Genomic DNA, 6,131 nt, shown 5'->3' on the forward strand with positions numbered 1-6,131 from the left:
AATCCTTTTTGATCCTAACGCTTCTGAAAACTAGGTCTGACTCTGTGGGAATTTTTCCCAGCTAAAGAAAATCACTTCCGTTATCACCCCCACCCCCAATTTGGCTGTTGAGCATTTTACACATCCCTGATATGTTGTATATTGTGATCCAAAGTTACTACAAGTAGGTTTAAGAGAATTTTTATCTGTGACTTTGGAAACAATATTCCATTGCAGATTAATAAATAATCCCACTGCTTAGCTAACCAACATTTTTTTTTTTAAGAAGGTCATTTGAAAAGTTAACAGAACAATGAAATAACAAAGTTTAACAAAGAAATTTATCTTGGATTGCATTTATCCATTTGTGTAATACATGATTTTTTAAAAAATATTCTTTTTAGTATTCAGTGGAAATTTGGTTCCTGAAAAAGACAAAGGGTTAGAGTTAATGTGCTGTAGATACACAGAGAATAGGCCATATATCTACTAGAAGCAGCTTTATGTCTAGCTTGTGTCTTTTTGTTTGTTGGCTTGTTTGTTTTTAATAATTCCTGAGAGATGTCTCTGGAAGGAAAAGTGTTTTGAAAACTAATGACTATTTTTGAGGACAAAAACGACAACTTAAGCTAATTTCTTAAGTACAGTAGGATAACTTTCAGGACAATATTGCCTCACAACCCTGCTCACATTGAGAAGTCTTTTTTTCGTTTCCCCTTAGCTGTTCTGACTGGATTTTTCTACAGAAGCTATGGAAGATTATCTTTGTTCTCGTTTGCTGCTATTTCCTGTCCTACTTTAAGAAATATAAATACATAGAAATGGTGCATCTTTAACATTTGTTTGTACATGTATAAATGTCTTGTATTTTAATTCGTTTTTAGCATGTAGCAACACGAATTGTTCAAGGGTAAGCCACAACATCTAGAAATCACTCCTAGATACGAACAATAAAGGAAAAAAAAATGGTACCGATTCAGGAGGAAACAAAGCCGCTGTCGCTGGGTTTTCTGTGCAGCCTGCAGTGACTTCCGCTGACACACGAGGAGAAACTGTCACTGTAAACCACGGCATCCTGTTGAGTTACCAGACGTCCTCCACTTCCGAAGCAGCGAACGTCGAATCTCAGGGATGGTCCTCAGCTGGATCCAAGTGTAACGAGCCCTGTTTGAATAATGAGGGAGGGGGAGAGTGATCCATCCACAATCCGGAAGCAGATCTGCAGAGGTTTCCTGCACTGTTGTTTGACACTGCCCTGTTGATGCCCTTTCTTCCTGTTTCCTGTGTTTTCTCTGTCTGCTGTCTAACCCTGTGCCTTGCCTGGGATAAGTACAATGATGAGGTTACTGGTTTGGATTGTAAGTAGAGGAATTTATTAATTGGTTTAGAGGTTCACTGCTGCTTTGTCACTTTCTCAATCAAATTGGCCACTTATTTAAGAAATAAAAAGCTGGTAGAACTGCATCCTCCAATGATGATTGACCTTGTGTGTGTGTGAAAAACAGACATTCCAGTGCCACCCTGACATAACGTGCCCAAGACGTGCTGGCCGCACTCCTGACAGTGCGAGCCACGGAAGCTGGTTTTAGACATTGCTTGGAGAATAGTTGCTTTTTGACATGGCATCTTGCACTTTAGTAGGAGACTGAGACTGTCCTGTTGTGTCCATTGTGGTGTGACCAGTTGTGTGCCCAGAGCACTGCTGTAGAACTCACTAGTGTTAGCACGTCGTCCAGGCTGTGGGCGCGCACTGTGGTTTCTGGAAGCTCTGGCTCTAGGTCACCAAGCCCAGTCTCCTTACTGTCAGTGCCCTGTTCTCCTGTTTGCCTCTTTCTGTTTGTATGTGAACTTCCAGATAATATCACTCATTAAATAGTTTTTTTTTTAATTTATTTAAAGAAAAACTATTTAGAAGAATATTTCGTTTTGTTGACAGTGGTGGCTTGATAATCCTTAAGCAACTGAAAATTGTAGAAGGAAACAGCACTGAAAAGATAGTTTATTCTCTGTCCAGCTGTATATAAGTCCAGTGTGTTAACTAATCTAGATGATGCAAAGAAGAATCACCTGGTAGAGAAGCAACATGTACAAAATCGGTGAAAAAGGTTTCAGTTTTTTCCAGTGGGGTGGGGGGAAGGGCAGGCTGGATTTACAAGTCACGACTGGATTGAACTGGCCTTTTAATCTTTCCACTCTATCATGTAAGTAGCTGCTTTCTTGTCCTGCCTATCCTTCAGGCATCCCTAAAGCTCACTCTGAAGATGGTAGAAACAAACACACACTCTTCGAGTTTAGAAGTTGATCCTGACACTGACATGAAGGCGAACCTTGATTTCACGCGAACAGTTACAGAGGTGGTGATTGGAGAAAACCGTTCCCCAGATTGTAAGAGTTAAAGAGTTAACTGAAGCTATTGACACAATTAAAAAAAAAAATCAGTAAAGGAATGTATATAATATTGCTCTTGTGTTTTACAGTAAGATTTGTTGCTCTCAGACTGTGTAAAACAAGATTTATTCATGTTTTCTGCATATTAAAAAAATCTTATTGTACCAATTGGTAAACTATTAAATGCCTATAAAACTAGATGTGATTTTTATTTTTCCGGTCTTTTTGTGCACAGTTTAAAAACCTTTTAAATTGAGTCCTAATAGGAAGCAGGGTTGTGTTCAGCACCAGTCATAGGGAGAGTAAGAAGCAAGTTGCTGGCAGGGCAGCAGGGCTGGGCCTTAGGACAGGGCCAGCACTGCCTTTGCTGTCTGCTTCCTTCACCCGGTTTGTGGGAAGGAACTAGGAGTACAGCTGCAGTGGCTTGCAAAACCCACTGGGTCGAGCAGTTTCAGGTCGTTTTCTAAGGCTCTGCCCTTCCCTCCAGCAGCTGTTGCTGACAGTGGCTACAGCTGAGGCCAGGAAGGACATTTTAAAACCACCTTGCAAGGATCTGGTCCTGGAGTGGTGGTCAGGGCCCCCAGGGGGAAGTGACTCTACTGCCTTTTGTCTTGCTAATGAGTGAGCCTTTTTATTCTGCCTAGTGGTCTTGGATTCTTGGAGATAGTTAAGTTGCTCAGTTGTGTCTACTCTTTGTGACCCTATGGACTGAAGCACACCAGGCTTCCCTGTCCTTTGGAGTTTAAATTCCTGTCCATTGAGTGGGTGATGCCATCCAGCCATTTCATCCACTGTCACCCCCTTCTGCCCTCAATCTTTCCCAGCATGAGAGTCTATTCTAATGCTGTTTTAAGTTTGGTCAAAATGTACCAAGAATCCCCACCCTTTTCCCCAGATGCCACATGGCTTTCTGTGTGCTATCTTTTCATCCCTGTACTGCCCAGCTAGCATCCATAGCGTCCTTAGGGCACCTGTGAGGTCTCAGCAAAGGACAAGTTGGTGATGCAGTGGCTTCTTATAGCCCAGTTGTCATCCTGCCTTTTAGGAAAGTGTCCTCTCTACCCCCACCCCTCCAAATGAGAGGCTGGGCAAAGAGCACCAAGTAATTTGCTTGAAGATAAGAGTTTCCTGGGTTTTGCAGCTTTTCCGTTTCCTCACAGGGCACCTCTTTTCCCCTACTCTGAGAGTCAGATGATGAGCCTGACCACAGTCCCTCAGGGTGGAGTTCCAGCTTGAGTGTCACTATCCTGAAGTGCACTTAGCTGTTCAAAACCTACTGGTTTGTCACACACCAGGCTTCTTAACAGGATTGATGGTTGCATGTTCCTGATGTAGGATGCGGTCAGGAAGACTTGGTGGAGAACTGGTGCTGTATCCTGGGTGGGCAGCTCTGTCCCTGTTTGTCTGGTGAATCTTGTCTCGCGAGTAGACAGGCAGTTCTCCACTGCTGAGGAAAGTGACTCTGTGTGCTCCCCATTCCAGCATCAGTGTCACCTGGGACCTCATCAAAAATGCGAGTTCTCAGGCTCCAGCTTAGACCTACTATATCCGACACGGTGCACGGGTACATGCTTAGTTGCTTCAGTCGTGTCTGCCTCTGCGGCCCTATAGACAGGTGTGGCGGTGTGTGTGTGTGTGTGTGTTTTCAGTCGTGTCCAACTCTTTGCGACCCCTGTAGACAGGTGTGGTGGTGGGGGTGTGTGTGTGTGTTTTCAGTCGTGTCCAACTCTTTGCGACCCCCATGGACTATATAACCTTCCAGGCTCCTCTGTCCATGGGATTCCAAGCAAAAATAATGGAGTGAGTGGGCTGCCATGTCCTTCTCCAGGGGCTCTTCCCAATCCAGGGGTTGAACTCATGTCTCTCGTATCTCCTGAACTGGCAGGCAGATTCTTTACCACTGTGCCATCTGGGAAGCCGATGGACAGGTGAGATCCAGCAAATCTATTGTAACAAACCATCCAGATGATTCTGATAAGTTTGAGAACCACTGATCTAAATGGCTGAACTATGTTTCCATTGAAGAAAACCAGACAAAAGTCACTGGTCCATGGGCCCTCCAGCTGGGGTTTGAACTCCGACCTCTTTACTTTTTCACTGACAGTTTGACAAATGGGTTTGTTCCTCTGTATTTTTTTCTTCCCATTCCCATCTCCAGTTTATTATTTCTTATGTAAACACATGGGATAGTTACATTAAAGGAAAAAGGGCAAGGATTTTTTTCTCTTACACCAAAGTAAAGAATTGACTTTCCAAGATCTTTTATCCATAAATCCAGTAAATGAAGGGGCTTAATGAAAACACTTCATTTTTCCTCACCATATCAGAAACATAACTAAGAGTGAATTTTTGAGTGAATAATTTCAACGGTTTACTTTGCCATACTCACATTTGAAGACTGCATTTTCCTGAAACTGTTTATAGACACATCATGCAGACACTCCTAGGAATGTTTTAAGATCACTCTTACTAAGAATAATAACCATCACTTTCTCAAAACACTTTGTCATCATCCCCACTTGGTCACCAGTCCTCTGAATAGAAGTGACAATACCCAAAATTTGAATGCCTGTCAGGTGTCAACATTTCTGAACGCACCCTCTTCCTCACATAGACCACCCTGCTGGTGGATATTAGCACATTTTTACCTATAAGAAAACAGGCTTACTTAGGGTGAGGCCATACATGTGCCAAGGGTATGGAGCTAATTAAAGAGTGAACTAGGACTTGAACCCAAATGCACTAGTTCTTTCCTTTAACTGGTTCTGCTTATATTAAGCATAAGCATCTAATTAACTATAAGTGTAAGAAGGGCCTTCTGACATCTTTCAAACAAACATTCTTTAACCTACTTTGAGTAATACAAGAAAGACCCTCATCTCACCCACCCTTGAGGCCCTCTCTTGTCACCACACAGCCAACTCCACTGTGGGGTGACCATTAGGAACAGGATAGGTAAAGGCTGGGAATGGATAAGAACTGTTGCCCACACTCCACAGAAAGGCTCCTAAGTTATTCTATCCAAAATGACTGTTCTTAGGGTAATTGTGCCCTGAATGGCCTGCATCTCAGTGAGTTCTTTTAATCAATGGATTTGCCTTTTTAATGTAGTTGTTTCCATTTGAGGAGGCCCCCTAGTCCTCTAAAGGTATCCTGATCATGCATGCCTTGCTTGAATACTCAGGCCACATCACAGTACCTTATTCTCACCTTTAGGAGATGTAGGAATTAAACTAAGTCTACCAGTTCTCACAATATTCATATTTAAAATGATGCCACCAACAGGGGCTTAGTTTCCAAAATTTACAAACAGTTCACACAACTCAATTACATAAAAACCAAACCCAATCAAAACAGGGGCATAAAAACTAAATAGACATTTTCCCACATACAAATGGCCAACAGGCACATGAAAAGATACTTAACAAAGCTAATAGAAATGCAAATCGAAACTGTAATACAGTATCACTTCACACCGGTCAAATGGCCATCATTAAAAAGATTACCGGGACTTCCCTGGTGGTACAGTGGTTAAGAATCTGCCTTGCAACACAGGGGATGCTGGTTCAATCCCTAGAGGGGAAATTAATATCCCACATGCCATGGGGCTGCTAAGCCACAATTAGGTCTGCGCCACAGTGAAAGATCCCATGTGACATAGTGAAGATCCTGTGCACTGCAGCTAAGATCTGATGCAGCCAAGTAAATAAAAAAAAAAAGATTAATAAATGCTGGAGAGGGCCTGGAGAAAAGGAAAAAACCCC

Source organism: Moschus berezovskii, chromosome 20 (assembly GCF_049115385.1).
Source record: "Moschus berezovskii isolate FMDL1 chromosome 20, NW_MosBer_1.0, whole genome shotgun sequence".
In the NCBI taxonomy this organism is placed as follows: domain Eukaryota; kingdom Metazoa; phylum Chordata; class Mammalia; order Artiodactyla; family Moschidae; genus Moschus; species Moschus berezovskii.